General features: G+C 40.1%; 1 protein-coding gene across 3 annotated transcripts in view; it reads left to right on the top strand.

Annotated features, from left to right (window-relative positions):
• Positions 1-22,091, top strand: part of PLPPR5 (phospholipid phosphatase related 5) — a 120,776-nt gene that overhangs the window by 18,997 nt on the left and 79,688 nt on the right. The window lies entirely within an intron of this gene.

Below are 22,091 nucleotides of genomic sequence, written 5' to 3'. Positions count from 1 at the left end.
GCCAATTGAAAATGTAGCATTATAAAGTAAGATGAGGTAGGTCTAAAAATATAAACATATTCAGCTAGTGAATCAAGATAATATTGGGTTGAAATAAACAACTGGAAAAATTTATGTCTTGTGGGTGTTTTGAATTAGAGAAAACAGCTAGACCAGTAAGATCATTAAATAAGATGGAGATTAAAAAATATATATTGGGTCTTTTAATATTACCTGGGGTCTATTTGTATTTAACTGTCTTTTCATATCTGCTCTTTTCAATTCTGCTTTTCCCAAATTATTCTTAATTGATGTAGGATCCCAGATCAACAGAAATGATAAAAATGTAAACATGAGGGCTGTGGATTCTCATAGTACCATAAAAAAGGAAGCTGTCCTGCCACTGGATATGTGATATGAATAAAGATTTTTTAATATATTAAAGTATTAGCAAAGGCATGAATTCTGAGTCATCCAGATTGTCTGTATATGAATGCGTGGAGGGGTGAGGACACACTGACTGACACCAAGGCACGGCCATGGCGTAAAGTACACAAGTGTCCCCTTCAGATCCTACATTTGTCATAGCTAACACCGTTCATTCAGATGGCAGCTCTGTTGTTTGTGAATCAACCAAGCCAAGCCTCTTTTCCTTTATCCTATGTCTCTCTTCCTTCCTCCCACTCTTTCTCCTTTCCTCCCTTCCTTCCTTTCTTTTTTCAGCAAACCTTCATTGACTGTCTTCTCTGTGCCAGGAAAGTGGGCAAATTCTGGTAATTTAAAAAGAAATAAAAGAGTCAGGAATTCACTGTTGAGACTTGGCCATTATAGACCTTAGAGGAATTTAAACTCATTTCTGCTTTTCTCCTTTTGCTCTTGATAAACAGAAGTTTGGGGCCGTCAAAAGATTTTACAACTTTTGTTTCAAGTTATAGTCATGACCTAGTTTGTAGCTTATAACACCAGAGGTAGTTTTGATTGAGTTTTGCATGGGCATTTTGAAAGAGCATTCCTGCCCTTCCACCATGTCCTTATCATCTGCTTTCTTTGGTTACTGGTTTACAGGACTAATTTACAGGTACTTTCTAAAAGCTTCATCCACTACAGTATACCCATCTACTACATATGATGTGAATGTTCTGTAAGAGCTTTCTCTACATAAGAGGACTGTTCCATACCAGAAGATAAGCGACCCCTCCTTAGCAAATTACTTGTGAGCATTCGACACTTACAGGGAAACTAACCTGATTAAAAACATACCGGGAAGAAGGTATGCTTAAATAATGTCAAGATGAGGAACTAGATAAAGGAAGGGATTGGTTCACTTAGAGGAATTTATCGAACTTGCTGCATTTAAATAGCTGGTGTCTGTAAAATGTTACTTAAGAATCCTAGTTGATCAGCAGAAAATCATGGCCAAGAAAAACGACGTTAGAAATTGTAGATATATTAGCACATGTCCATAGAAACAATAGTAACGTTGCTTTCAGAAAAGAAGGTAGCAAAAAAAAAAAAAAAACAAGGTACAAATTTTGTGAGTTGATTCCTCTGGTCTGTTTGTTTTAATCAGATTATGTAGGAATAATGGATAGTAAATGGGTTGTTGCAGGTTGGACCTCAGATGTGACTGACATGTCAGAACTCTTAGTTCAGGAGCATGACAAATGATAGGACAGTTGATTCAAAAACACATACAACACACTAGAGTTTCACGTGTATTTATTTAATCCATCCACAAATGTATGCTCAGTTGTTTAGTGGAGTCCCTATTGTAGACGATTTTATCTTTTAAAGATTAAGACACTATAATAAAGAAACATGATGGAAAGATTTCTAAAAGCTCTGCTCATGTATGATTTTATATTTCTACCCTAGAAGACCAGTCAGTTATGCATGCTAAGTAAATACTTAAAAATCTATACCCATGATACCTCTTTAGCTCTTCCCTCTGCTCTGGTTCCTCTGAAAACCCAGGACCTATTGAGCCATCTGCAATAATGATGGGCCAGGGGATGTAAAAATAAAATCTAGCCCCATAAGATCCAATAGAAATAAAATGTAAATCATATTTTAAGTTTTAGAGTAGCCACAATTTTTTAATATTAAAAATTTAAACACAGGTGAAACTAGAGCGCCTGGGTGGCTCAGTCAGTTGAGTGTCTGCCTTCGGCTCAGGTCATGATCCCAGGGGCTGGGATCAGGCCCCGTATTGGGCTCTTTGCTCTTTTTTCCCTCGTCCTCTGCTGCTCCCCTTGCTTGTGCTCTCTCTCTCTCTCAAATAAATAAATAAAAGCTTAAAAAAGCCAGGTGAAACTAATTTTAATAATATATTTTACATAACTCTATATATCCAAAATATTATTTTAGCAGGTAATCAATATAAAAATTTACCACTAAATTATGTCCCATGGCCTTTTGTGCAAAGTCTTTGAAATCCAGTGCATGTTTTACACTTATGGCACATCCCAATTTGTACCAGCCAGCTTTTGAGTGATCAACAGCCAAGCACTCAAAGCTAGTAGCAACTGTAATCTCAGGGCAGATCTAGACTTTTATTTCCCCCTGTTATTTTAAAGAAACTTCATCATTTCCTAGTCTACTTTTTCTCTAATTGTGGCAAATACGGTTGAAGTGATATGCACCATTTTGGTCTGTACTTCAGAAGACACACCTGAATAGATTTTTAAAGATGGTTCCTCAAATTAACAAACACTTGGTTTACTGTAACTGTTTCAAATATGATTTTTTAAAACCCCTTTTTAAATACAATACTCTTTTTCATCAAGTTTGGGAAAGAGGGGGGATATGAAAATACTAGAGTACTTTTGAAACTTAAACTTGGATTGGGACATTTTACACATTTCCCTTCCATATTGTCTTGCCGTGGGAGTGAAAGATTCATGACTGCGTGTGGATTCTCCCCTTTTGCCAGTTCATCGTATATGTTAATGAAGTTGTGGAGAAAGGTTATTCATGGCACCATTTAGGCATTCTTGCTTTTGCTTTTTTTAAATAATAAGATTATGTCTTATCTCCAGCACACATGGTGGCAACAAGTACCCTAAAGACTGCAGTTCTATCACAGTCATATATATCTACCTACCTTTCTCCTTCCTTTCTTCCTCTTTCATTTATTCAATCAATCATTCATTCATTCATTCACACAATTCTTAGTGAATATCTGTTACATGCTAGGCAACTTGCTAGACATGGAGGTTAAATGATAAAAAGGATCTTGCAATGCAGTGGGAAAATCGTATAAGAGAGTGACAAACATGATGTCCATCACTATCCTCAAGAAGACATGTTATTTATTCTTTGTTGGTGTGGTAGAGCTTTGGCCCAGGTGTCTTGGAAATGGAGAAGCATTCCTCTCTTGCTTCATTTTATGAAAGGTTCTGATTATGTTACTGTTTCTGGGTTCCAGCCAATCCTTTTCCAAGCAAATACCCCTATCAAGAGAAGCTAATATCGGGGTACTTGGGTGGCTCAGTTGGTTAAGTATCTACCTTGGGTTCATGTCATGATCCCGGAGTCCTGGGATTAAGCCCTGTGTTGGGCTCCCTGTTCAGCGGGGAGTCTGCTTCTCCCTCTTCCTCTCTTCTCCCTCCCCTTCTACCTCCCCACTGCTCGTGCTCAATCTCTCTCTAAAATAAATAAATAAAATCTTAAAAAAGAGAGAGAGAAGCTTATGTCTGTATTTGTGTTCAGTTACCAGAGGCATCAGATCAGGTTAGATAGACATCGGAGAATGTAACACTTTATTGTTTGACGTTATGCATGGGCTATGTTTGTACTTTTATTTCAAGTACTTTCACCAAAATATCATTGTTGACAACTTTATTCATACTGCAGATACTGGCAACAAATACGCTGCTGCAACCTTCAGGGTATCTCTGTTCATGGATCAGTGCTTCTCTCAGCTTCCTGTATATCTCCAAGTCCATGAATCACATGCCATGATTTTTGTTAATGGATGAGGATAGTGCAGAATTTGTTTTCCTCTGGTACCAATTTACAAATGCTCCCACTTGCCTGGATGCCCTTTGCAAAGGTGAGATTGGATACAAAGCCTATTACCATGTATCAGGTAAGGGAGAGAGCCACTCTTGTAACCAAATGGAATGGATTAAGTCAGGAAGATCTGGGGCATGGAAACAATTAGAATTGGACACAGAAGGGTAGACTCCCCTGAAGGTGCTCTGGGCATCTGGTCCTGCAGAAGAACATGGTCTGTGGAAGGAAAAGTTACAGAAGACAGGGATTCTGGGAAAGTGTGTCAAGGGAGGCCTATGGGGAATACCTGCATATTCTGGCATTGGACAGAATCTAGGAGCTGGTGGGTGTGACGAAAATCTGTTGCCAAGTAAGAGAATAGGGCCTTCGCTGCTGTCTAGAATTAAGTAGAAGGACTCCAGTACCAGGAGGACAGATGGGAACAGGTAGTCTCCTCCTTAGGGGGACGGGGGTGCTGACTAGGTGACCAAAGCAGAGCCTCAGGAACAGAGATCAGCTAGCAGAACTCAGGCACAAAGTTGAAATTGCATTTCAGGAACATAATTCTCATTATCAAATATAGGCCAGAATGTTCAACTTGAATTAGCAGCAGAGACTTGGTCCTGAATCTCAGACCTTGGGCTGTAGCTGTGTAAATCCCTCCCGCCTAAGGTCAGAGTTTTCAAAGATGAGGTAAACTCGAGCTGAAGGTTTGGGGACCAAAGGGATAGATAATGTATTTCAGTGACTCTGGCTTTGTGAAGAGGGTGATGCAGAGCTGAGATTGAAGTAGGATGACACACCTGTAATCCATGTCGGAGCCCCACCTTCTACTCACCAAATTAAGTTGATTTCATTATTTCAGTTGAACCCACTGTCAGGTCTTTGAAGGTTAAATGGTTTGGGGAATTGCTGCACTGATTCAACTGACAAGGTTTTCTGAAAGGCAAAGGAAATGTGAAAAAATTTTGTTTTTGTCACTATCAACCCCTTTCTTGGAGGTCACCAACAACAACCTTCTCGCTTGGACGTTCACTTCCTCTGCTTCTTTAGGACACTGAAGCACAGATCAAGGACCACCTCCCCAACCCTCCTTGAAATTCTCTCCTCTCCTGGGTTCCTTGATGTGGTCATTTTCTTCGGACTCGCAGACACTCCTGCTCTATGTCCTTTGTTTACTTCTCTTTTTATTTCCCACTCCCAACTGTAGGCAATCTCAAAATTTATCCTTAAGCCTTTCTTTCCTTCGGCTCTCCTGTTCCCATTATTGGCACGTGCCCCCTCACTTTCCCATTGTTAAAAACCTGGGTCATTACCTGGAAGGATTACTGCAATAGTGACTTACCGAACATCTCCCCCTCTTGCTAGTCTCCGCTGCTTCCGGATTGATTTTCCCGAAGCATAGGTCTGATCACACCACTCCCCTGCCCATAAATTTCATAGCTTCCCACTGTGAACAAAATGAAGTACTAACTTCTCGCTTGGATCTCAAGGCATTTACATCACCGTCCCAGGATCATCTCCCATCAGCCCTCATATCTAGTCTACATTCCAACCAAATCAGGCCATTTACTGTCTCTCAAGGACATCCTATACTTTCCCTCCTCCAAGGCTTTATTTATGTTCTCCTTTGCTCTATAATTGTGGCAACGGTGTGTCCTGGTTTGCCTGGGTCAGTTCCAATTTATTCCTGTTGTCTTGATAGCAATATTACTAAGCTTTCATTTCACACTCCAAAGTGTAATAGTTTGAATGATAAATTATATTGTCACCCTACCTGTAAAGCTCTTTTTCCAGTTCCTTCTCTCAGTCTTATTCCCCAATCTGCGCTCTATATAACTTTGCTTGTGGTGAACATAGCTCTGTCCTTTTAAACCGTGTGCCATATAAAAAACATCAACTTTCGTTGAGATTTTCTTTCTACTCTCTACCTTAACATCACCAAGTTCAAGGCCATATTCTTTGTATCAATTAGATTGCTTTCATCTGTACATAACAGAAAATTCCAACTTAACCATTTAAACAATAAGGAAAATTTATTATGTCACATAACAAGGAGTGCCACTGGGATAGTTCAAAAATGACTAATTCAGTATCTGAATGACAGATTAAAGATCCAGGTTTCTCTTCTCTTTCCACTCTGACATAATATGTGTCTGCTCTGCTCTTGGCTGGCTCCTCTCATGATTGCACAATGACCACCCTTGTTCTGGAATCACATGCAAAGTCGATGATGTCTAGCAGAAGAATACTTCTTCTGTGAGTCTCTTTTTAAAAGCAAGAACCCCTCTTTGGAAGCACCATCCCTAGCAAAGCTCTCCTCATCCTCCTTGGGCACAACTTCGTCTCATGTCCAGGCCTAAATTAGTCACAGACGGAGCCACCAGGACTTGACACATCACTCATCTTTTGAGGCTAAGGATGGCCATGACTCCCTGAAGACTGTGGCCATAATAGAGAAGGTTGGTAATGGAACAAAATCAAGGCTCTGTGAGGAAGATGGATAGTTAACATTGATTAGACAGACAACAGTGTCTGCTCCATGTAAGTTTGAGTTCAATCAATGTTTATTAAATAGGGGTTTAGTTTTCTTTCAGATATGAAGAATTTTAATTCACTTGAATATTCTAATATAATAATTCTAATTATAAATACTGATATTAAATAAACATTTAAAATGATCGGCACTGCACATAACAGGTTCATTTCAATACTATTTTGCTTGAGTTCATATGGAGAGATTATAATTAAGATTTTGAAAGAAAACTTGATTGAGATTTTAATAGTCATCTAAAACTGCTGGCCAGCAAACTGTGCTCAGAATTGCTCATTAAGCACAATTGTTTCCTGTTGCTTTTTGAGGGAATGTTTTTCCAAGTATTCGAGTCCTGTATTCATTGGACTCTAATCTATATTCATTGAGTCATTTATTCATAGGTCTCAAATATTCACAGGATTTCGATTACCTGTTACAAGTTTACCTTTTGGTACCAAATTGCAGAATTCTCAAAATGTCTGCCAATTATGAAATGTGATAAACAATAGGTCAATGTAATTTTGAAATGTGCTATGGCACCAATAGTTTAGGAGGGTTCCCCTTTCTCTGCATCCCTGCCAACATCTGTCGTTTCCTGACTTGTTAATTTTAGCCATTCTGACTGGTGTGAGGTGGTATCTCATGGATGTTTTGATTTGGATTTCCCTGATGCCGAGTGATGTTGAGCACTTTTTCATGTGTCTGTTGGCCATTTGGATGTCTTCTTTGGAAAAATGTCTGTTCATGTCTTTTGCCCATTTCTTGATTGGATCATTTGTTCTTTGGGTGTTGAATTTGATAAGTTCTTTATAGATTTTGGATACTAGCTTTTTATCTATACTGTTGGTGGGAATGCAAGCTGGTGAAGCCACTCTGGAAAATAGTATGGAGGTTGCTCAAAATGTTGAAAATAGAGCTACCCTACAACCCAGCAATTGCACTACTGGGTATTTACCCCAAAGATACAAATGTAGTGATCTGAAGGGGCACGTGCACCCCAATGTTTATAGCAGCAATGTCCACAATAGCCAAACTATGGAAAGAGCCTAGATGTCCATCAACAGATGAATGGATAAAGAAGATGTGGTGTATACACACACACACACACACACACACACACACACACATATACACACAGTGGAATATTATGCAGCCATCAAAAAAAATGAAATCTTGCCATTTGCAATGATGTGGATGGAACTAGAGGGTATTATGCTAAGAGAATTAAGTCAATCATGGGGCGCCTGGGTGGCTCAGATGGTTAAGCATCTGCCTTCAGCTCAGGTCATGATCCCAGAGTCCTGGGATTGAGCCCTATTTCATGCTCCCACCTCAGCGGGGAATCTGCTTCTCCTTCTCCCTCTGCCTCTCCCATTGCTTGTGCTCTGTCTCTCTCTCTCAAATAAATAAAATCTTAAAAAAAAAAAGAAAGAAGTCACTCAGAGAAACACAAATATCGTATGATCTCACTGATACGTGAAATCTGAGAAACAAGACAGAGGATCATAGGGGAAGGGAGGGAAAAAGGAAATAAGACAAAACCAGAGAGGGAGATAAACCATGAGACTCTTAATCTCAGGAAACAAACTGAGGGTTGCTGGAGTGGAGGGGGGTGGGAGGCATGGGGTGGCTGGGTGATAGACACTGGGGAGGGTATGTGCTATGGTGAGTGCTGTGAATTGTGTAAGACCGATGAATCACAGAGCTGTACCCCTGAAACAAATAATACATTATATGTTAATTTAAAAAAAAAAAAAGAAAGAAATGTGCTATGGCACCAAGGGGGACTTGGAAAGAAAGTCTGCTAACGGAGGATCCTCTTCTCTCACGCCTATGATGGGACTCTGTCCAGGGTCTATTCAGGCCCAAGACCTCCCAAGATCCTCTGTGGGGAAGTTGGAGTTGGAAGCCAGAGCATCTGGAGCAGTGCTTATGTACTTTGCATGGCGGGTAGTAGTGAACTGTGCAGATGGGTGTTTGCTCTACCTTTGGAAGTGTTGTCCCCAGTCTACAGCACAGATGGTCCCAATGGGGGGACCACAGGGGGCCCAGCAGGCCCTGGGTCCACATGAGAAGGAGCCAGTACTATTAACATGAAGCTCTTCCATGCAATAAAAGGATCAGAAAGACTCATTTTGTTTCCAAATGAAATAGAACAGAGAAATACTGTTTCTAAACCCTTCATTGGATATTGCTGCTCAGAGTTATGGACCTTGGTGCCAGAGGGCGTGGAGTTGGCATTTTATGTTTTCAGCAACACTCTTGTTAACTGCTGAGATGTGATGACTCTAATTATTTTGACAGCCCACAACAGGACTCAACAGAGAAGCAGAATCTAAGATTATGCATGGTTTGGACATCTGAACAAATTTTCTAAAGGATGAAGGGGCTGGATAAGATTGAACTCCTTCTAAGTGTCAAAGTCAGAGTCAGTCTTACCTGAGGGCAGTTGTTCACCTGCATGTTCAAATACCTGTGAAAGCTAATCTGAATCTTGCAAGGAGTGGTGGTGGGAAAATCACATAGAAACTGAGTAAGTTATATATGGAAGAGATAGTGGACTTCAAAGTCATACGTCCTTCCCTCCTTAATAATTTAGATCAATAGAAAGGCTTTCACATCAGTTCTATAGGCTTCTACTATTCTATTCAACTTTTGCAAATGAATATTTAATCATTATGCTTTTGAGAAATAACATAAATCTATAACTTTTCTTCAAAATTTTATCTTTCTTAAAATGAACTTCTTGTTAATATTATCTGAACGTCCCACCGAACTCCCCCATCACCAGGCCTTCCAAATAATATTTTGAGGTAACAGGCTGCTTCTAAAAATAAGTTGCTGCAGGTTGGGGACACATTTAGAAAATTAATATTCCCAGCCCGACTGCACTCTGCCAACCCATATAAACTCTGTCCTTTACTCTTTGTTTGAATAAATGTTACTGTTTTTTGGAGTGTCTTATCTATAAACTTTATTTATCTAGCTGTTTTTTTTTTTTCTTTTAAAGAACAGATTTCCATATTTGTGCTTTATGTAGAAAAGCATGTTGGGGGAAATTATATTCCTAAGTACAGAAGTTCAGATAAAAAGGCTTTTAACTGCTAGACTTTTCTTCCTAAAATAAAGCAAACTAATAAAATATTATAATGTCAAGGTTGACATTGGGTGATAAAGTGAGTTAATAGGTGTTTCATAAAGCATTTTGACTCCATTCCTGAACAAATCTTTGATGATAAATATAATATTAAAGTTGGAGTCACACTGCTTAGGTTTGAATCTCAGGTCTCTCATTTACTAGTTGTGGGACCTTGGGGAAATTACTCAACCTCTTTGTGCCTCAGTTTCCTTATCTGTAAGAAGGAATAAAAATACCTCCGTCATAGGGCAGTTGTGAAGACCAAATCAAATTAGTATATGTAAAGTATTTAGAACAGCAGCTGGGCCAATGTAAGTGCTATATGTCACTTTAAAAAATGACAACAAAGGGAAGATATTTATGAATTTATACAATAAATAACATGTGTTTTGTAAGCTTAAATTAAGGGCATTGGAGATCATAAGTAATCAGTTTTCTAAAAGGTACTTCCCCTTATATACTGGAAACCCTTAAATTGGCTTGCTTAATAAATTCCGCTGAACCAGAGCTATTAGGGTTTCACATTTAAATTATAATTATACCTTTTCCTAATACACCAGGAGCAGTATGCTGGAAAGTTGCACTCATACCAAAGACAAATGCGACCAGACTGCAAAATGAGTTTGTGTTCCCAGATTCATCCCATTCATTTATTTTTGGGTCTCAATCATGCTTTTCTTTGTGCGTTCTCATCAAACATTTTTAATGGCTTAGTAAAGTATAAGGATTTCCTATGTAATCAACATTTCCTCTTTCTGTGAAAGTGTTTTAAAAATAAAGTCCTTCAAATGTCTAGTCATTTTTTTTTCCCAGTAAAAATGAATGGCCTTAAAAGACATTTGTTCCGGCAGTCTGTTTAAAGATGAGAGAAATGAAAGCCAAGAAAACCGGAAGAAGATGGCCTCCAGGGAAAGATCTGTATGATGAATTGGAAATTGCAAGGAATACTATTTCTGCTTTCCCAGGCAGAGCTGTCACCTCAAAAGCCTATTTCCACGAAAAGGAGTGTTACCCAGAGTATCACATTGTCGTCTGTCGAGTGCATATTCCCTTAACGCGGGTGAGGCACTTGAAGGGAACCACTAATAATTCAGTCCTGTTGTACAACAGAAACTTATATTTTGATACAGAAGAAATCTCAACCATACAGAAGAAATCTCAACCATACAGCAGTCTAGATTTTCTGAACTAGCAAGAAAATAAACATTTAAAAAAAAAAAGGTAGGAAGAAAAAAAAGAGGTAGAATTACTATCTGCTATAAGGCAATTATGAAGAGCTGCTACACCGACTCAGGTCCTTTGACAATTCTCCCCGGACTCAGCAGCCAGCAGACACCCCAGGGAGGTCCAGTGGGGAAAAGTATGACTCTTCTGTACTGGAGGAAAGGAATGTGATTCTTAGATCGGAAAGGTCAGGTAAATCCCACTCTCGTTCCCTGGCCACTTTGTGCTGCACAAGCAACATCTCAAAGTGCTACTTAGGTGCCTTTTTATTTCCCACCTGTGTCACTGTTTAGAATAATACATTCCACTCTCGTTGTGTGAATTAATACTTGTTCTCTTTTGTTTGAAGTATTATTTTCTCCTCTTCCTAATAACCAGGGAAATGGTGAATGAGTTTGTTGTCACTTTATAAAGTTAGCCTTTCTCACCTTTCCCTTTTCTTTCTGAAGAGCCCAAATTCTTTTATTCAGTTATCATAAATAACTATACTAGCTAATCCTTCCTAAATGTGAATTTCTTTCTTCTAAAAAGGAAGACTTGCTTTTATTGACTCTCCCTAGTGTTTCTGGGATACCAGCTTTACCAAATATTTAGGATTGTCCCTAGAAAAGATTTCTAAAATCAAATAAGTTTGGGAAACAATGGGCCATAAAATTAACAGTTTTGTTTAACAGATTGTCATGCTTTTGATCATTTAGGAAAGCTATTTGGGAGGAAATTACCCTCTTAAATGCAGAAGTTCAAAGAAGAGAGCTTTGATGGCCAGATGTTTCTTAAAATAAAGCAAAATTTAAAAAAATATTATAATGTCAAGTTCAACTCCAGAACTGGACGGCATGGAGTTGAATCCTGACTTTATAACTTAGTAGCTAAATGACCTTAGGTAAGTCATATAATCTCTCTGTGCCTTAGTGTCCTCATCTATAAAATGAAGACAGTGAAGGAATGCCATCAAGGGGCAGCTAGAAAATATGAATCTTAATGTGCTAATATGCACTGTGCATCTTTGGGAAGGATTAGAGTTTGTAGCTTTTAGCTGATTTTTTTTTTTTTTGGACCAGGAATATCTCCCCTCCCCCAAACCCACTTAACATCCTGCTGAACATAGTTTTGGAAGCACTGACATAGGGACATTTAATTATTGCTTGTGCTTCAAAGACTTATGTCTAAAAACCCCCCATTATTTCACGTTCCCAAAGAATATTTAAGTTTTATCATGCTTTTTTAAAATTGTTGATAAAGAACAGGGGGAATTAATTTGAACATGTATTTTGGAAGAGCAGGAAAGCAAGCCAATGAACTGTATACCAGTTTTTATTAATTATGAGTTAATTCTTTTGAGGAACGGCAGGTACATTATAACGGTATTGGCCTACAGTAGATTTGTGAACATGAAGATTTTGACTTTATATATTAAATTTTTTTAAAACTACAAGTATGCAAAATGACTTTGAATTATAGTGCTCTCATAATTCATTTTTCTTATAGCTTCTGTTCACTACATTTATGTGAATGGTTGGGCAAATATAAAGATCATGTAAAATTTAATTAACTAGGAAAGGAGTTTTGTAATGGTTTCCATAAACTTCTTATCATTAAAAAAGAAAGAATGTGCATAGTGTAAATCTGTGCCTTGTTGTTAGGCAGACCATGCTTTCTTTTTCTCTATGATCATGCCACTTGCCCCCCACCCCCTTACCCCCAGCCACACACACATGCACACACACATACACTGCAAGATTAGTGTCAGGACTTTCACATTATCCCAATGTGTCAAACTATTCTATTACCTTTTCCAAGCATCCCAGATGTCCTTACCGTGAGCACTAACCCATCACAGATCTGAGTTGGACAGAACCTTCAAGATCATCTACTCAAAGCTAAAATTTTCACAGTGCTTACCCTGTGCTAGCTCCTAAGAATTTTATAACAGGTAACTCATTTAAGTCTTACAACAGCCTATGGTGGCATTATTTCTATTATCCTCATTTTATAGATGCAGACGCTGAGGCAAATGTTCATATTCTACTACTTTGGAGAGGCAAGTATGCCTTTCCAGTGTTTGGAGAAAAAAAAAATTCCAGGTAGTACTTCTCCATGCTGTGCTCCAGCCAGAGCCTCAGGCTCTGGAGGGTTTTAATATTGACCACGCTGCTTAGATGGGGTTGAAGAAGACTGTATCCCTTTCTGTAAGAGTGTTCCGGAAAGGAACACCACGTTTGGTCACTTGCGTGTTCGGTCCTCAGTCAGCACTGACTCCTCATCTTCTCTCTTCTTTATTCATTCACTAATATAGTTAGTGAGTATGTCTGTGTTGGCAGCTATATTGTAAGTTTCTCTGACGCCTCCTGCATTCCAGCCAGAGTGAGAAGTGCAGTAGAAGTGCTGAGGACTGAGGGGCTTGTCGGGACGCTTCATCTCTCCAAGTCTCACTTAAAACACGTGAAAAGCAAGAGCTTCGGGTTTCTTTTTATTTTAGGTTTCATTGAACCTTGCCTTCTAGAACCCCACCTAGAATCCCATTCTAGACACTACAATGCTTAGAATAGCTCTCTGCACAGTACAAATATGTAATCATGATTTGTTCAAATCAGTATGTAGAAATTCTTTTAAAAATATCTCTGAAAAATTTAAAACGTGTGGTAATCAGGACTTTTAGACCCCTCGAAATATCCTGTACAGAGCTTGGGGGGGGGTCCCTTATTAAAACACAAACGGTGGGACCTCCCACCCAGAACTTCTGAAACAGTAGGTACGGGGCGAGGCTTGCCAGTTCCCTCAAGTTTCAAGGTGCTGCCGGTGCTGCTGGTCTGGGGACCACATCTGAAAACCACTGTCCAGAGAGCACTCTGAAAACTGCCATGTAACTATCCTCTGGCTTCACAATTAAAAAAATGACTTAGTAAGCTTGTCCCGCCCAGTGGTGGGGATAACAGCTTCATGTGTTTGTTATCCCTTGCTTGTGCGTTTTAACAGGAGTATCCTAAAGACTGCAAACCTTCACTCAAAGGACCAAATCCAGTCCCTGTCCTCATTTCCTCCTATGTAAGCTGCCTTTGGACCCATTGCTTCACTAAAACTGTCCCACCCCCTAGGATATGGGGGCCTTCTGGGTTCCACCTGCCCGCAGTCCTCACCACCACTGCTACCATGTGCAGATTAAGAGCATGGGTTCTGAAAATGAACTGCCTTGGGTTCAGATGCTGCCTCTTCACTCCACACCCAACCCTAGGTAGTTCACTTCATCTGTGCCTTATTTTCTTCATCTGTAGCTGGATTTTAATAACAATACTTACCTCATATGGCTGTTTTGGAGATTAAATTGGTAAGTATTTGCAAAGGACTTAGAATAATCCCTAATACTAGAAATTATGCCATTAAGTTAGTTTTCTTTTCAATGTTTTTTCTCCCCAGATTTATAGAGATATAATGACATATTACATAAGTTTAAGGTGTAAACTTATGTAATATGTCATTATATCTCTATACATATACATATACATACACATATCTCTATACATAAATTTATCAAATCAACACATTGTAGAATGTGTTGATTTGATAAATTTATATATTGCAAAATGATTAACATCATAGCATTAGCTAAGACCTTTGTCCTCTCACATAATTACCCTTTGTGTGTGTGTGTGCGTGTGTGTGTGTGTGTGTGTGGTGAGAACATTTAAGATCTACTCTTGTAGCAACATTTATTACCATAAATGAAATACAAATATGAATTGGTAATAGAAGCTAACCATAAAATGAATATACTGAAAGCCAGTGTTTTTCAATTCTAACCAGATATTATTTTCTGCTGAACACTGAGCCTGAGACTCACTCCCTCTTTATTGAAAAGAAAATAGAAATATTTTTTTTATAGAATATAGAAATTAGCAAGTTCTCACTGCTGTTAAATAAACCCCCGCATCTCACTGACTTCAAACGTTAGAGTTTATCTCCCACTCATGTGACAGTCTAGTGCAGGACTACTGACTGAGGGACTTTGACTCCTTCTGTGTTAAGGCACCAACAACTCCTGGGCCCTGAGAACTCTCTGCTTCCAGACAGCAGATGGGGAGAGAACATGGAGAAGATACACATGATTTTTCCTCCTGGTCTGAAACTGACACACATCATTGAACCTGATGTTCCTTTGGTGTAAGTCACCACCTAGCACCAGGCATGCAGGTCCGGACTAGGTAGCCACTTCCCAAGGCAACTTTATAATGTGAAAGTGAGGACACAAGTTTTTGTGGTCAAGTTATGAAATATATACACTTATAGCAAAACATAACCATAGTTTTCTTACCTGCTGGGAGGGATAACTAACTACATTACTGTTTATCACTAACTATATTACTTCTTCAGTAATTCTCCTGAATTCATTGAATTCTGTCTCCTAACCTCAATTCCACTCAGAAACTATGTTTCAAGAATTTAGCAACACCTTAATTAGCAAAGTGCTGGAATACATATAGACACTGAAGTAACCTTAATTTCTCATATCATGACACAAAGTTAATGAGATAGTACCCCATGTATCTTTTTACCTCTTGGTATAGCTTAGAACCTTCTTTGGCTAGCTTGAAATTGACGATGGGAAATGAGCTCTCTCTATATACATGCCTGTATAATAACCAAGAAGGCACAGTGTGTTTGATAGGAACCTAAATATAAACCCAATGCTTTCCTACATTTTAAAATTTAAGTCTGTGTCATGACCTTTATGGATAAAGTTGCTTTTCAGATATTATTTCACATATATCTGAAGTGTATGAGACAGGTGAAGTACTATCACACTGATTGCATGACCTCTACTGCTGCATTACATCTGAAATGGTTTTCTTGTACCAATTTCAAACCAATGATGCATGGATATCTTTGAATCATCACCAGTTGAAAGAGAGAGGAATTTCTAATCAGGTTTTTATAAATAAAAACACAAAGCTGTTTGGAGTTTGGCATTTGATGAAAGTCTACAGTGATTGCATCTTCCTGAGAAAACTTACTTCAGTATTTTGTCATTAAGGAATATAGATACTAGAGGGTCAGCCTCTGGGAATTGAGGTATAAGAGCAACATTATGCACTTATAACAAACATTTAAACATTTATATTTGGGGATTTATGATTTGCACCTACACTTTTGTAGGTTGCTATTCATTGGCAAGATGGGTTTTTTACTCACTACCAAACAGGGTAATAGATAAGATATAGGACCACTACCAGTTCTATTCTCAAAGATGGGATAGAGACATGGATAGGTCATTTAGCAAAGGGGGTGTGTGTAGGTCCAACTTCATAAGCAAGGTAGGGGTCAGAGGACTTCATAATGTCAACACTGAGTTCAATAAAGAATAATGGAGTCACTCCATCAGAGGATGGGGTATAAAAGAAATATGTTATTCCAGCTTGGGGAGATCTGTGGAATGTAAGGCTTCTGTTTACCCGGCGGGTTGAGGTTCAGGAACACAGGTCTTGCCTCCAAGAACATAGACTGTCAGGTTGCAGTTAGAAGGGGACTGTGACTCAAAGAACAGCACAGTTGCTCAGACACAACCCTGGCTGGGTAGGTAAAAAGATGAGGGCCCTTCAGTACCAGCTTCTGAGCCCTTCAATGGTATCATCACATTCCATATCAGATTTACATGGACCATGAATAGACACGACCAACCTTCCACAGGCGTTGCTTAAGAGCTTCCTATAGAACTGAGGATCGGGCAAGGGCTTTCTCCTTTATTGGCAGAGGAAGAGTCGGGGTGGGATGAGTTAGTGAGTCCAGATGAAGGGAACTGGAAGGCAGATGCAAGAAATGAAGTGAGGGTCGACTCCTATGTACTTACTGTGCCAACTTACACTTTCTCTTCCAGTAGAGTCTCTCTCTCTCTCTCTTTTTTTTTAATATCCCGGTGAATAAAAAGCTTTTGCTAAGGTGGAGGAGCTATGAACAGCTGATCCATGGGAAGCCAGTGGTGGATTCACCTCACTGGGGCCACAGGCATTCTTCTTCCTCATGTTCCACTCCCTTCTCACTGTGCTTTCTGTAGACAGCTGGGGGCTAGAGGCAGGCAGAAGGAGGGGTCATGTTCCTTCTCAGCCCACCTCAGTTAACACGGCTCCTCACCTCAACTGTCTCCGGAAACAGGTTTCATTTATTAGTTCACAGAAGAAAGAAGATGTTATCAAGGAGAACTACAAAGTGACAAGGTTTTAAGCATCCCTGTCTCTGGATTCCATGCACTGTATGTGTCATGTTTCCCCCTCTCCCACTCCCAAGGAAGAAAGCAAATCAGTTATGCTCTTTACCCAAGGGCTGCTTTGGGAATTGAATGAAAGTGGCAGCCAGTGACTCCAGATTAAGAACTTCTTCTTGATGATGGTGAGAAAATAACCAATCCACCACGTCTTCGATTCCACATAAGAACCAAGAGTATGCAGAGGAAACATGAAGAAATGTCATTGAAAACGGGATCTCAGAGAAATAACAGCAGAGTTAGAAAGGGTGGTGCAAATCTCCTTTGGTGTTTGTTGGAAGTTTGGCATGTATGTCAAAAGGATTAGGAAAGTAGCTTTTGAAACTCAGTTCTTTCACTCCCGGAGACCCCAGGATTGTAGAGGTCCTTATGACCTTATGCTTTGTGCCCTAACACTGTCCCCTTAAAACTGTAGAAATGCAAGGAATGTGGTGGAGCTCCAGGGTGTAACCTGAATGTTGGGAAGTGTGAATAGGGAGCTGGGGAGCTGTGGGGGGTGAGCTGGCTTAACCTGGAAAAGTTGGAGGAAAAGCTTACAAGTTTCTAGGCAGAAGCTATGGTCAAAACAGCTCTGAACTCAGATTCAGATTCTGGCTGTGCCAGTAACTGTGTGACTCAGGCATGTTTAACGTCTGTATTTCTCTCTGGATAAGGTGTCCTTATCTATAAAATGGGCAGATTGAACTGGATTTCATTCATGCATACAGCCATTCACATTTATTGCCAGGAACTGTGCTTTAATATGGAAGTATAAAGATAAACATTATACAGTCCCTGCTTTGGAGAAGCTCGCAATTGAGCGGAAGAGACTGATGTTGCTGATAGTTACAAAATCATGAGGAAAGTACCACAGTAAATGTACAAAGCGCTACTGGAACACAGAGAAGAAGGGATGGGTTGCACCAGGAATAGACGTAAGGAATAGGCAATATTTAAATTACATCTCAAGCACAGAACTATGCCTTGCCTACTAAGCTATACTAAGTGATGGGCCAAGTATAAAAGCCTGGATATATGGAAATGCCTGGTATGTTGGAAGAATTTAAATGTCTAGCTGTGGCTAGAACATAGCATGTGTGGAGGCTGTTGTAAGAGTTGCAGAAGCTGAAAAAGGTGGGTTTAGGCTCAGCTATAAACCATCTTTTATGACAATTCCTGTTATCCCATTGGTTGTGAAGACACACTGAAAATTATAAATAGAAAATTTGGATTGCACACATTTTTTTTCAATGTATCAATCTGGCAGTAGATGGCTTGAAGGCCAGAGAAAAAATGGTCATATTTGAAATATAATTAAGATGTAAAAGAACAGGAGTTAGCAATTGCTGGAGAGAGGCAGATGAGGGGGACAGAGGTGTCAGCGTGGTGTGTAATGGTGTGAGAGTTCTAGCCTGAGTGTCTGAGTGGAGGATGGCAGGTTAACTGAGATGGTGACATGGAGGGGCAGGAGGCTTAGGGTAGGAGAGATGAATTTCCTTTTGGGTGGGAATGCTCTGAGGACTTCAATATGCAAATCTGAGCATGTTGAGATGTCATTTAATAGGTGGTTGGGGGCCTGCATCTGGAGGTCAGAGAAGAGAGAAAAAGCTAGAATTCCTTAGAGTAGCAGGGGTTGTAATACCTTTGGGAGAATAAAGTCCTCCAGGGAGACCTCTGACAGGACAAGAAGAGCAGAACCAAAATAAAATACCAGGAACATAGAATTTAGGTTTGTGATTCGCTGACGAGAGCTTTTGCCTCCAAGGCAAACTCAATCTACTTTAGCTTCTGTTCAGGTCATGTTGAGAGCTACCAGAAGGAGGGTCTACCTCCACTCCTCTTCCAATGTTACCTTCCTAGTAAGGTCTATATCTAAATCCTCTTCATCTATCTGATCACATCTATCTACCTTTTCTCTAAGAGTAATCAGGATCACACTCTTTCTTTGATGCTGTGTTACTTTGAATTCTCCTAGAAGCAGGTACAAAATGTGATTAGATGTACAAGAGATTTATCAAGAGAAACACCTGTAGAAGATAAAAGTTTGGGGAGGGCTGGGCCAGAGAAGGCTAGGAGAGGCCTCAGACTATGATGGAGGTGTGACCTCTGTGAAGGAGAGGAGGAAGGTAGGGAAATTGGGTAGCAAGCCCCTCAGATAACAACGCAGTTTCAAGAAAGACTTGGCCAGGCTGATTGGCAGTTTTAAAATCAAAATTGCCAATCTGAGGTACCTCACATCTCAGGGGAACAGGCTTTCCTGGGTACCCCCACCATGCTTAGTTAGTCATTTGCTAGAAGGAACCCACAGGAAGTGCGGTCCCAGTGGAATAGCAGCTGGGCATGTGAGCTGGAAAGCCTCCCTGCAGCAGGAGAATCTGAATGGCACCTCTCACTTCAACCACAGATGCTTCCAGTGACTCAGTAGCATTTCTTTCCAAATGTGCTACTGGCAGTTATTGTCCAACCCAGTTAAAGCTCAGACTCCTGCCATTATTCACTATTTCATTTGTGTCCACCCAACTAGGTTATAAAGCTTTCTTTAAACAGCAATGCCCAACACGGAGTCCTTAACTCAGAAGGTATTTAAGTATTCATCATAATAAAAACTGTTTTATTTTCATTACAGGAATCTGCTGATGGTAATAAACAATGGGAGTTTGAACTTAGGAAATTGGGATGGGTGGAGGGGTTAAGGGAGAGTACAGTTTGGATGAAGAGTTCCACAGATATCATAGTGAGGGGGGACAGAAATAAAGTAAGTGAAGTAGACACACCCACGAGAGAAAAGCAGACACTAGGGTCTAGGCACCTACATTTGTTGAGATAAAGTCCCAGTAGGCACACAGAACACGATATCCAGAGAATGTGGTAGAAAGGGCTAGTCTAGAGAAAGAACTAGCGTTGTGGGGGAGGGGGGAAATCCAGCAGGATGGGATGGATGAGAGTTGAGGTAGACATCACTGCAACTCCCTTTTGTTGAGAACTAAGCTTTCTGCCCAGAGAGGCAGTTTTCATGCACCATGACACACCTTCTTAACTTTGGTGAATTGGACCAGAAGAGACACCTGTCCCCAGCTGAACCCCCTGGGAATTTGGAGTTGGGATGCAGTAAATCTAATTAGTTGAACTTTCCCTGAACTGAGCTGACATGTTCAAAATAGGGCTCTTGGAAACTGTTGGGGCAATCGTGTACGCTAAGAAGCAGGAGAACTGGTTTGCAGAAAGACAAGAATGAGTCAGGCATTCAGAGAAGAGCTGAGAGGCAGTGTAACTCCAGAGACAGGGAGTGAGACGGAGAGAGTAGTTGCCTGGACTCCTGAGGAATTTCCATTCCTGGACCTGATCCTGAGCCCCATCCCCCAAGTTCTGAGATAACACTCCAAACCCTAGAATAAATTCCCAGTTTTGCTTAATCCAGTTTGAGAGAGTTTCTTTTAGTAGCAGCCAAAGAGTATTGATTGAGACAGTGTTTCAGCAGATAGGCTGAAGACACAAATAGGGAATTCAGAAATGTGCAATGTGCTGACACACAGCCAGGCAAGAGGTTAGCATTAGGAAAACAGAAGCAGAGCCCTAGGAAGAGGGGCCTGGACAAGGCAGGTCTTTGCCTGGTAGGAACCTGGTAACCAAACGCGTTATCAAGTCAGGGACGAGCATCCAGGATCTGGTTATAGGAAGGAACTAGGGTGTAGAGCCTTCATCACAGGAACAAGGCAGAAGTTGGTTATTAGGAGTCAGGCAGAAGGTCAGAGGCTGACTGAGACCTTCAGATCTAATGAGGATGGAATTCACACATATATTTAGTAAGAACTATTGGGTATCTGTTACATTCAGAGGAATTTTGTGTATCGTGGATTAACAGACGGAGTTGGGGGTAGGGCCAGGGACTAGGGGGTGGAGCCAGCCTGGGGGTAGAGACCCCCTGGTACATGCTCTGGAGGAGAGAAGGCTTGGGAGGGCAGAATCAGGCCAGGAGCCAGGCAGCTCATGATGTGGAGTAGGTGATAGATTTTTAGAATTTGGAACATTGTAGGGCAAAACAGACGTGAAAGAAGTTGAAACTGAAAATTCAGAAAGCAACTTCTTCCAAAGAGCAGCAGAAGAGTGATTCAGAAAGGAAGATAAGAAGATGTCAGGCACACAGCTTATCTATTTGTCAGCTTCTACTAGGGCCCTGGTGGCAACTGATGAACCCATAGAAAATACCTCTTGTGCCTCTTTAGGCCAGATGAACTGTTTCATCACCCACCTGCTCTACTTTACCAAAGTTAAAAATTTCAAGAGGATTTGGGAGGCTGTAAACGCCAGCCTTTCCTAATTCAATCCAGTCTTACCAGAGAGGCAAGATTGGATTCCTTTAATATAATTCAGCTCAACATCTACTGGTTTAACCTTGAACCCTGACCTCCTTGGAAGAAGAGATACAGTAAGAAAAGAGGAAAAGTTAGAAAGAATAAAAATTAAGAAATGCTCTATAATCTGTTACTCATATTGGAGTAGAACTAGGCCAAACACTTAATCTCCTATGAACTTCTGTATCTCCCACTTATAATTTTGAGTATCCTGTAATTACAGATACTACCTTTCATCAAGACCCCAAAAACATTTTTCCAGGCAATGTTAGGGACTCTCTGTATAGTATGTTACTTAACCTAGACAAGATGTACTGGAAACTAACCTTAATAATGACAAATTAGGCAACATGACATTTGCTCCATTTCTTTTCTCTTAATCATATTTCTAGTGTTGATCATGGTATTAAATAGAGTCAAAAGATCTGGGGCTGAGTCAGCAATTTCTGGTTGTCTTCTGACTGGCTTGATGGGGAGCAAATTTTTTAACCTCCCTAAGCCTTCATTTTCTCGTTCATGGAGGAATATTAACACATGCTCTAATACCTTGCTGGGTGATTTTAAAGGCCATGTATGAAAACCACTGAAAATGGTATAAACACCAAGGGAAAATAGGCAGGTCCTTTAGTAAAT

Source organism: Leptonychotes weddellii, chromosome 4, assembly GCF_054177405.1.
Source record: "Leptonychotes weddellii isolate Sample4059 chromosome 4, ASM5417740v2, whole genome shotgun sequence".
In the NCBI taxonomy this organism is placed as follows: domain Eukaryota; kingdom Metazoa; phylum Chordata; class Mammalia; order Carnivora; family Phocidae; genus Leptonychotes; species Leptonychotes weddellii.
Note: the sequence above shows the minus strand (reverse complement) of the source record. Positions and strands in the feature narration are given on the sequence as shown.